Here is a 12,067-nt window from a genome sequence, read left to right on the forward strand (position 1 = left end):
AGTGATACAGTGATCTGTTAATCTTCTATACAATTTTGAATATGGTCAAGCTATTCTGTTCAGATACTTTGTAGGTGCAATAACGGGCAGCAAAACACTTGAAGTCTCTTGAGAAAAGAAAGAGATGCTACTGTGGACTCCAAAACCCACTCTGACAGGTTTCAGAAACCACAAAGGTCAGGTCTGACTTTTTGATTTTTTTCAAACTTTCACAAAGAAACAAACATTCCATTGTGCTAAGCCTGAAACAGTCACATGTTCTATTCAAATATACAACTGCAAACAGTGCTCAAAGACTTGGTATCAAACATTCTCTGATAATTGCCATCTTCAGCTTAAAACAGGACAGCTATGGTGCACCAAGCATCACTGACTTAGGCTCAGGCAAATTCCTAAAATGAAAGATGGTTATTCAGCATCTTCTAACAAGGGAAATAACAAGTTTTAGGTGACACTAGAGGTGACAGGCTCAAACAGGAATTACCAAAAACAATGTAGCAAGAAAGTATGCATTGAGGCCCAGGTACATGAACTTTACATAAATGCACAGAAAAAAAACCCACTGAGACATATGCATGGAAAAATCTACCCAGAGCCACTAAATATATAAACACTTCTAGTTCAGAAAGCTGGAGTCAAAGGTTGCTCCCCCAGCACACTCATCCAGTTTTCTCTCAGTTCCTTTCTTGGCCTCTATTAACAGCCACTGCTAGACAATAAGGTTTCAGAAATTCTCATCTGGTTCACTATGGTCATTCTGCAGTCTTCTGCACAACGAAGTAGTGAACACACAAAAATAACTGTTCTGAACATTTGTTTCCAGTGGTTTGTAAAGATTACTGAACCTTAGGAAGTGAAACTGCAGTCAATTTTAATTTCATCTTGCCAAAGGCATTATTCAGTTTTGCTTCCCATTTTCCCCTCCCCTCTGTCAGTGACAGAAGCAACCGTAAATAGAAGCTCTTATCTAGAGCTTACACTTTATATCACAATATGGAACATCAGCCTTAAAGAGTCAGGAGTCAGTGGACTCTTCCATGATACAGATTTAAAGAAGGCTTCCCAAACTTGTGCACCTATGCTTCTCAAACAATTTAATACTTGGAATATGACAAAGTGATAGATATTTGCCCACCAAATGGAAAAGTCCTCCTGAATGATATCCATTACAATTTTTTAAGAAACAATAGATGTATTACTATTCAGCCACAGATGACAGACCTCAATTCAGTTTTGGTGCCAGCAATTAAGGAAATAAATAGTCTACAGAAAGCAACCATACATCAGCTAGACCATACAGAAACTATAAATAACTGTCTTAAATGCAGTTGTTTCTTCTGCAAAGTATCCAGTACCACAGAATACTGTTTGGAGGTTTCTGGGCTGTAAAGCATCAAATACTTGATGTATCAAACTGTAACTCAGTCTTCTACAACCTTTCAATTCTGTCAAGAGGAAAAAAAAAAAAAAAACAACAAACCTGTGGTTCAGGTCATGAAACCACAAGGCCATTTACATTGCTGGTAAACAGACACATAGGCACACATGACCCAAAACATTAATGATTAAAGCTTTCTACAAAGTCTCAAGCAGAAGGTAAGACTCCTAATAGCACAGGCTTTTGAAGATTGTAATCCTGATCTTTGACTCCTGGCAAATTCATTTGTTCAATTTCAGATTAGTAATCAATTACAAACCATATTTGTACTCAACTAACCTTGTATTCACCCTTTACTTCCAAGGGGAATTGTCTCCCAAGACACCCAAATTACTCATGCCAGTCAAACAAGTCACCAGGATAGAGATAAGAGACTACAAGCACTGAGACATTCACTTGAATTTATACAAGCCATAGTAAATCAGATCTATATTGTTTAAGCAGGACAAAAGCAGCCCTAACAGTACAGTGCCAAAATGAAATAAGACAAAATAACTTCCACAGCCTGAATTATTTTTCATTGTCCTCTACTACTTCTTCCTTGTTACCTTTTTTAATCCTGCTTTACTATTTCTTCCCTGTTGCCTGCAGCACAAATGCACACTCTAAGTACATCTACCATGTTGAAAACCATAGTCAGCCAAAACTGACCACTTGTAAGTCAACTTACTCCAGTTACACTCTTTGAAGCTACTTCATCTGCAGTATATCCTCAAATGTTAGCTTTTCTATCATCTGTAATTCATCAATAGTTTCATTATAGGGAAATAAAGTAAGATTTATTACTTTCAAAGCAGCTTTTTTAGCAGCTAAAATATATTTGCTTTCATTTTTATTTCATGCAAACATTACTGTTTACATCTTACTGACTCTTTAAGAAAGAACATATATATAAACAGCATAATCTTAGACAGAATAAAACACACATATTTGAAAAATCTTGTCTTAATTGTCCTTATGTTTTCTGGATTAATATAGTTAACTGTTCCAACATACAAAGAAAAATCAAGATAATAACTATATGCATCATATAGAAATATAATTTAAATTAAATCACATTAAAATGAGTACAAGCACAAGCTTAACCAAATAAATGAACTAGAAAGCTTTAGAAATCTTGCCTGTTTCCTGTGTATCAAGATTTCCATAACTTGTGTCGAGAACATCAGTGAACTGGCAATTAATTCTATAGTACATGACACAGTGCTCTTATCACTTCTGTAAGGGAAAGCGATGCTGCACAAGTTCAGCACTTACAAGAAACAGTCTGCACAGAACCCCACACAAACTTACTGTTCTTTTACACCTTAGTTCCCTAAGCCCAAAGTACATTACATCCCTACCAAGTCAGGAAGCTTTCTCAAAACCCAAAAGCAAATTTACAACAGTGAAATATAATAAGCCATAGAGAGAATAATTGTGTTGCAGCTTTAATTTTAGTATTGCGTATAAGTCTCAAACTAACTAGTGGTCTTCTCAATGGAGCGTTATTTTGGTAGCAATGCTGTGACGTGTAGTTCCTTCAATGCTACTACCACAGTATTACCTTTACAGGCAGTTATTCACTTAACCTATTTGTGAAGTCAATTTGCTGCAAGCTAATTTTAAAAACCAAGTTTTGTTTTCTAAATGAAAATTGCAAGTCATCTCACGTTACAGTTTGTTCAAACCGTTCAGTCATATGAAAAGAAAGGTGTTGGGTAATTCAGCTGCTGAAAGGCTCTCAGTGTAGAGCATGCACAGGCAGATGCTGCACAATAGCTTGAGTATGACTAAAAAGCATGTGGAGAACTGAGCAGGGGCTAAACTTCATCTCTGAGCACTGACTGTAAAAGACACAATTTTAGCACCTTCTACCATTACAGCACATAGTTTCAGGTAGTACAAATCCAGAAACATTCATCTGGCAAGCAGTTTAGCAGTGACCTACCAGAAGGAAAAAGACACAGTTCACAAAGCAGGGCAGGAGTTTGAGAGACTCTTTGTCTACTTTTTAGCAGCAACATAAAGAATGCAAGACTTTTGACCAAAACTTCCCAATTCTGCTGGCTAAGAATGAGCTTTTAGGAGACTGTCTATTTCCAACCCTTCTCTGAGTATCCACACCTCATTCAATTTGGAAAGCAGAGATGTCTACCTGCAAGCCAGACACTAACTTTAGAAGATACTACACAAGCTACATAAGGAAGAAATTTTGTAGCAGCTCTTGGGACTTCATTTCAACTCAATAGTCCTTCTGCCTCCATAAAATGTGATGAGCTCCACAAAGTGAGAACTGGGCTGCAAAAGTCACAGGTGCTTCAGAAGTGATTTATGTCAGGTTCAGGGCAGAACAGGGTTCATTTTTGCAGTAGCTAGGAAGGGCATAGCCAGGATCCAGATGCTGTTGTACTCATCATTACCAGGGGAAGCACTCGGGGTAGCCAGTTCTGCATGGTGAGCGATCATGTGTGAATCGTTTGCCTGTTTTGTACACTTTGGTATTGATAGTGTAGCTGTTACTGTTTGCTTTCTTATTCCATTTCTGTTTCCAGTAAATTGTTCTTATCTCAACCTGTAATCTTTACTTTTTGTGCCCCTAATTCTTCTCTCCATCCCTACTCATGGGAGGCAGAGGGGGAAAGGGAGACTGAGCAAGTAGTTATGGTTTGGAACATTTCCATGGGAACATTAAATTGGGGAATACTATTCCTATGCCAGGACAGCCTTATCTGGTAAAGCACAGGCCCCTCTTTCAGGCCAAACCCATTCCAGGGCACCCAGCCCTTCACAAAGAAAAGAGAACTCTCCACAGGGCTCCCATTGACATCTCTGGATCAGTTGTGTCACCACACTGGGCTTCCCAGGGAAGATCTATGATATAGCATAATATCAGACATGATCAAATGCAACTGCAATGGAAAGGTTTCATTTTGACTCCAGAACCTTTATTTTAAGTAAGTGCTATGACACATCCCATCACTCTAACCCTACCAATGCAGCAGCATTAGCATTCCTGATAGCTTTCTATCTGCAAAATATTATCTCCAGTGGACTATTCTACCATTTCCTCAAAGATCATGAAAGAAAAGCAGGAACCTTGCTATCAGGAATACACCCCAGATTTTATAGCAAAAAGAGGTCTATGGTAGTCTACTGACAGGTGTTTTAGTAGCTCATTTTCACAGGAAAAAAACCCCAATCTATACAAAGGTACATTTTTCAGAAGAGGGGTGCATCAATACTGCAAATAACCTTAGGACTTAGTTTTAGTAGTTGATGGCTGCTCCCTGTTAAATTACAGAATTAAAATTATCCTTCGATACATGCATGCAATGCATGTATTCAGCTGTGTTAAACATCTTCAGGAGAAACATGCTTTATCTCTTCATGACAGTTCTCTTATTCTTCCTCATCCCTTCACATTCCCCCACCCCCACAACAGCCCATCCGCATACACTCACAAGACTAGACACATTCATTTGAAAAGCATTTCAGAGCAACTAAGAACAATTTTGTGGGTTTTAACATACTTTACAAGCTACAGAAGAACATGACTTCTCAACTAAAATTTTTACAGGCAGGACCCACGCTTCTGTCTCATTCAGAAGATACATCCAATGCATTAAATGCTCTATTGTCACATATAAATGCTGTAGTACAGACAAAATATATGCAACTCAAAGTCTCAAGAGAATTTACTACCCTGTATGTCTTGCTTTGCATTGTAATTTTTTTTTTGAGTCAAATTCCAAAAACATAATACTGTCAAAGCAGAAAAGGATTATACTTCTCTTATGTTAAGAGATGTATTAATTTAGATCGAATTCATGTTAGATGAAAAAGCTTTTAAAATAAAAAGTCCCCATTTCATGAAAGCAGCCAAAGGTCAGAATATTAATTACTCCAAGAAATAGAAAGCTAATAAAACTCAAATTATACAGGTTCTGGAAGGACTCTTTATTTGAGTTCAGATTTCCAAGTTAGTTGGTATTATCAAGTAATCTGTCATTATTCCAAAGTCACAACAACAGGAAGTTTCTAAGGAATTTATATTGTTACCACTTTAGTAGCATAAAACAGTTTAAGATTTAAAATAACAGAGCATACATTCATTTTCTTTTTCTCTTTCTTTTATTTGCATTCTCATTAAATCACACAATGTCTTCTGCTCAAGACAGGCCTGACTTTTAAGAGCATTATTACATATTATTACATATGTAGTAGTTCTAGAAAAAGTGAGCGGTGCTTCTATAATCAGTCATCAATTCAGAGTCCTGGTTTAGACCACAGATTTGATGATTTAGAGCCAGGCAAATATTTCCGTAGCCTAACTACAAAGAGGTCAAAATTTATTCCTGTAATAATTTCAGGTCTGTAAACTTGAGAACTTGATTTAGTGTATTGTGCTTACAAGCAGTGTCTGAGAAGTCACTTGAATGGCAGACACAGTTGTGACAATACATGGAAATTGATCATTGATTGCACATGTATTTGGGGTGTACTGGACCAGATGAACCAGAGCCAAAGGACATAAATACAGCCTAACAACCCTTGCACACAACATGTTCTGCTTGTACGAACTGCCATAAGCATATGAAAGAAGTGTTGCAATGAGCCAAGAGCAAAGCAACCTCCATCACACTGGATGAAAAAAACCCAAATATAATCTAAGTGAATGGCCACTTTTCAAACAATATGACATTTGAGGCGCGAGGGTTAATCGCACAAAACAAAAAGATCATACACCTATCATTTAACATCAATAGACACATTTAAGGAACTTCTTCAAGGGTGTGGCATCATTTGGTTCCTGTTTCATCACTCAGTTAACTTTCTATTCCCACTTTTGTCAGTTCCTCTATTTACTGTACAAGCAGGACCTTCTTCTAGGTGCTTGTCATCAAATGTATCCACATCCTACTCCACCTACTGAATTTATACAGGACTTTTATTCTGTATAAATATTCTACCACACCAAGAAGCAGCTGTAAATGGTTAAGGCAGTCCCTGCCACTGTTTCACAGGATTGGAACAGCTTTTTGAGCACAGGTGAACTAGCATCCACTTCCTTAACAAAACAAGACAAAACCTTTGAGCCACTTTTGAATACCACTAGAGTAGGAATGAACCAGAGATTTCCATTATTTCCTTAAGGAATGAATGAATGCATGCATTATGTATACAAGGGAATGGCACAGTTGACAGATCTCCTCTGATTATATTGTTTTGGGTGGAAAAATCATTATCATTCTTCCCTGTGCAGTTACAGTTTGCCAGTAACAGTCTGGGAGAAAATATCACTGCACAAATAACCATTCCATTCTAGTAAAAACTCTTGGTAACCAATGCAAATGCATATGCTTTAGATAGTCTTAAATTTCAACCTAAGAACAAAGAGAATGATCTTGAAAATACATATACCAAACTAAAGTAAAGCAGCAAAAGAATTAAAAGTAGAAGAGACTGCAAATTTACTCAGCCAATCCTCAGCATGATGCAGAAGTGCTGGAAGAGTAGTTCTGCTATATTTGTACACATTACTGAAAAGTCAACAAAACTTCAACCAATTCCAGCTGAAACAGAATCCTGTTACTCCAAGCTGTACCATTACAGACTAAGCAAAACAGATGTTTCCTTTTTTGTGTTTCACTGAGTAACAGAACAAATTTGATTGTCTGAAGTGTCTCATCACAACATGACTGTTGCAAAAATACCCCTAATTTACAGTGCTGACACATAATGCTGCTGAGAAAACAGGGAGGGGGGTAAAGAAACTCAGATTTTTTTTTTCCTCAGCCTTACAATTAAATATAAATCACATTCTCTTAAGACAGGCAGAAATTCGTAAATATTATACCAGCACTCACAAAGCTACACATGCACGTGTAAGCAGATGTGCAGAATTACTGTCAAAAGCCTCTCACCTGCTCCTCTGGCTGCTGCACTGGGAATTTAGTTCAAAGCAGGGAAAAAAATGCAGGAGCCTATTAGTCTTTCTACACCTGACATTTGGAGTCAATATTATTAGGAACATAAGAGATGTATGCAGAAAGACTGCAGCTTATTGAGCCTAAAAGCTGTAACTGACTAAAAACAGTAGCACGTCTGCAGTATGTAACATGAAGCAGGCAGGTATTTTGGCACAGCCTTAAAGGAAGTCAGTAAGAAATATATTCTATTAACTGAGTATATAGCAATTGGTTTAACCAGATGTGCTATTAACCACAAACCGTAGGATAATACTCAGCATTTCACTAGCAAAATGAGTCTAAATTGACTGTAAGGAATATGAAATTGTTGCTTTAGCACCAAGAGCTAAGGAACTCCCCAACCCTGCTCCTTCCCCCACTTTGATCACACTGTTCTCCCCTTCATCAGCCTAACACCAAATACATGATGCTGCAGTCTACCTACTTCAAATCTGGAAGAAACATAATTTCCTTCAGCCAGCAAATACCATAAAGGAGTATTTACCAGGGGAAAAAAAAAATTCATTTTTATACCTGAAGATCTTTTAGTCTACTTCCTCAGGTAGAGATGTGACTGTAGCATACCTGACATGCTTTACACAGTACACTGAAAATATTCACAGTATCCTAACTGGCAGAGAAGGTGGCTGGTGTTAAAAACTTGTCAAATGCAATTTTAAAAAATTTACTAGGTCAACGCTTTTACATATATTCCAGTTGTCTCCTCTAATACAGCAAATGGTATTAAAGGATTGAAAAGAATTAATAGAAAACAATTGCTTTTACAAATCACAACATAGTACAGTCTTGTCCATTAACCAGATGCTCATGGATTCCTTATATTATCCAGCACCAGCTCCTGTACAATACTCAGACTACTAGACAGGTTAATTGTAGAGTATTAGATATAATTCCCTACCACATATTTAAAGTGTAATGGGATTTTTTTTTTCCTTCTTTCCTAAAAAAAAAGGAACTGCAATAAAATATAGCAAAAGGAGTGAATCATGGTATTTAGTATTAGCAAAATATTAAAGTTGTATGCAGTGTTCGTCAGGTTGAAATTAATGCCTTGCTGAAACATAAATATTTATCCAGTGCAAACAGCAGGAAACCTTAGGAGACAGCATGGCTTTAAGCACCGAAGTGTGTTAATTAGTACCCAGTGCAGCTTCAGAGCATGCTACGCTATTTTTAAATAAAGGTTAGATTCCAAATAGAGGAAACAAACAAAATGTAAAGGTATGAGATAAGATAGCCTAAGAAAGCTGTCTTGAATAGCTATCAAAAGTGCCCCAAGCGTACATTTTTTTGTCACAAAGTTTAGAATGAGAGCTCTTGTGCCAATCAGGATGTAATACAGATACTTAGCAACTTTTGCACCAGCAATAAGCATGTTTTACTAGTATTACTTTTACCTACATTTCTTTGCTATGCTTCAGTTGCTACACAGCATTTCATATCATCAGAAGTTACAGATGGAAAAACAAAAACATCCATCTGTTTTTAAGAGATAACCCATTTCCAAGTCTTCATCTCAACACTCAGATGATTCTTCAGCATTGCTGGTCATTTATAAATTAAGGAACGTTTCATGCACGCCCTCACTTTCCATGGCATTCTCCATACATAAGAGTGATGATAATTAAATATCTGTCCAAATTCCATGTCCTTTATTGATTCCAGTTCTAATAAATAATGCTACTAATAACAACTGTTTATTGAACCCATCTGTTTTACATTTGTACACCATTTAGAAGTTTAACTGAAGCCTTATTAACAGAATCCTTAATTCATCACACGGAACACCTACACCAACATCCTCCCCTTTCTGGCACTACAAGACAAAATAGGGTCACATTCAGACAATTTCAGGACTCACTTGGCTGTAAGTTATATTGCTTTCTCTCACTGTCTTTCCAGTTGTTAGCAAAGCATGTAAGTTCATGTGGGGATGTGACTAAAGAAATTGCCATAAATAACAGTTGCCCTCACAGACTCAGCCAAGATGCTATTTTTATTCTGCTCCTCTTGAACATGGTCCTGATTAGGGCAAAGGCTTCAAAACAGTTTCACCATAACTACAAGAAAATACTTCATATCCAGTACTAATTTAGAAATGCTATAAGCTGAAAACGATTGCAGCTGTTAGATCTTTCAGATGTTTGTTTTGGTGTTTTCGATTTTTTTTTTAATCTAATACAAGAGTATTTGAGTTTTCATGCTAGCAAAGTTCCAACACAAATTCTGATAGAAATCTGATTTACAGAAGGAACAAATGCAGAAGCAATTCACCTGTCAGCTTTGTGCAAAACTTTTTAAATTTTAAATGTTTTCAAATAACTTTAAATAATTCAAGTATCAGTTGTTTATAGAGAAAATCTCAAGTTCATGCAGAAGTACTTAACCTAAAAAGTGTGGGCATACACTTACACACTATAGAGTAGAGGAAAGAGTCTGGCCATTGCAGAAATAAACATTTTAATGGCATGCAGAACTTGAGCAGCAACTTTAAACACAGTCTAGCAGCAATATGCAGTTACTACACATTAAAAACATTTTCATATTTTAGTACTCCTTGTCTTCAACAACACTGACACAGACTTCTGTCCTTTTCCTGACACCTTGTTGCTGCCTTCCAAGATTACCTCACAAAGCATTTCAAATTAACTAATCCAATTTAAGTTTCTAAATAACTGATGCTAATAAAAAATGCTTTAATTCCAATACATTCTCCACTTCCAAATGTGCATTTCATACATCACCTTTTCAATTCTAGCAACTGAGAACAGCAGATGCCAAAAGGGCTATTCTTCCTGGAACAGAAAGAAAACACAGATTTAAAGACAAGATGTCAGGCCTAAAATTCTAATAAAAGTGGTCTTTTATATATATATATACCTGCATAATTAAACAGAACAGCATTAACAAAACAAAAGCTGTAATTTTTCTAAGCAGGGAAACTACAAGATTCTAGTAAATCAACAAACTCCAAACTCTCTCAACTACATCCTACCAAGTACAAACCAACACACTGTAAGGCACTGCGTATAAACTGCAGGTTTTAAGCATGCTGTATTTCCATAATCCCATGGAAGTCTCAGAGATTAGACAGGGTCACTCCAGTCAAACTATTTAACCTCAGAATATAATTACAGATGGGCAGTCTTCAGTTTTTCTGAAGTGTACAAGATTTGGACTCTAGTTATCTTCAAAGAAAACAAGAGTGTGCAGGCAGAGAAGGTCAGACTGTCAGGCTTCTCATTTCCTATACAACAAGACCAGATCTCCTGCTTAAATTTCATGCACTTTGCTCTTGGAAGACAGACTGCTTGGTAACACTGGACATAATGCACGTGAGTGCAGTGATTCACAGGTGTAACTTCCACTTCTGCTAATAGAACTACCCACACAGTCCTATGGGAGACCTAAGGATAGATCAGCTTTCTACCCAGTCTTCCACCTGTGAGAAAGGAAGCGTGCTAGGTCATGCAGAGACCACATTTGTCAAAGGGAAGGGGCTGGGAATGAAACCTGACCTGGCAATTCACCTAACGGATTTAAGTCTAAGCTCTTCCCGATGGAGGCTTTGTATGTTTGCTGAGTGCACAGTGATCTTTGTTAAGAGCGTAAGAGCTACTACATTTTAATATTCTCATCAACATAAACATTTATGCCTCATGAAAGTTTCATCCTAAAGCCTCAAATACTCCACAAGCTCTTAGTCCAAAGGGAAACCTGGGAACTGTGACTTTTCTCTAAGAAATCCTTTTGCAAACTATGCATTCTTCATACAACTTGAAAAAACATAGTGTCACGTCAGACCATTTATTTTCTAATTAAAATAACCAGACATTAGCCAACACTTTATAACTAATAATTTAAACCTCCAAAATGAACAAGGTGATTTTCACGTTGCACACATTAAAGTCAGTGACAGGTTAAGAAGACAACCTAATATGTACCATAAGGTAGGCTTTAATGAAAATCAATTTCCTGACATGAACATGAGGAAGGTTCAGAATACTGGGGTTTTAGAGGAATATGTACTATGAGTGAGACTTTAACTCAGTGACTTACTATTAGGTTTGACCCAGTCACATGCATCAGCAAATGGGCTTGTCTCCCAGCTTAGAGCCACCCCCACTGTGGTAAGTAAAAGGCAGATGACACACACCACTTGTAGTGCCCAGCCTTACAATATCTCACGTACACGCTTGTGATACAAGTCCTCACCAAATTAGAATCCAAGTGACTTAACTACCCAGCTATGCCTGAGAACACGTCTCCCATGGACTCTCAAATTAAAGCAAATCCGCCCATTCAAGAGGTTACAGCAGAATTTCAATGTGCTCCTGTCCCTGACAGCCTTTTTCCTTGGAAGAAGCTTTCTGATTAAATGTAACATGTCCCTTTAAAACAGCTCACTGCTGCAAGGAAGTGAATTGTTACAGTTAATAAATCATCCCAAATAGTACTGAACTTACTCAAAATTATCATCCTTCTGAAAAAAGGCCTATTAGAAGTGCCTTGCCTCACAAAGACATTATCACAGAAGAGAAGCAGATGGGTTCTGTATTTCAAAATTAGTGATTTTATATTTTTTCCGACTCTGGAGGAAAAAATACATCCAAAAAACATTGCCAGAAGGATCTAAAATTCAACTTCAAAGTATACT

The 12,067-nt window shown here is 37.1% G+C and overlaps 1 protein-coding gene across 5 annotated transcripts in view; it reads right to left on the reverse strand.

The window, feature by feature from the left end:
• The window catches only part of HYCC1 (hyccin PI4KA lipid kinase complex subunit 1), a 43,416-nt gene that overhangs the window by 29,716 nt on the left and 1,633 nt on the right, over positions 1-12,067 (reverse strand). For 3 of the 5 annotated variants that reach the window (XM_053990516.1, XM_053990534.1, XM_053990523.1), the window contains exon 2: positions 10,155-10,205. The exons of 1 other annotated variant lie outside the window; for it this stretch is intronic. The gene's annotated coding sequence lies outside the window, so the exon portion shown is untranslated. Of the gene's footprint in view, positions 1-10,154; positions 10,206-12,067 lie in introns of those variants that run through there. One more of the 5 variants, XM_053990501.1, reaches the window with a different exon arrangement.

Source organism: Vidua macroura, chromosome 1, assembly GCF_024509145.1.
Source record: "Vidua macroura isolate BioBank_ID:100142 chromosome 1, ASM2450914v1, whole genome shotgun sequence".
NCBI lineage: Eukaryota > Metazoa > Chordata > Aves > Passeriformes > Viduidae > Vidua > Vidua macroura.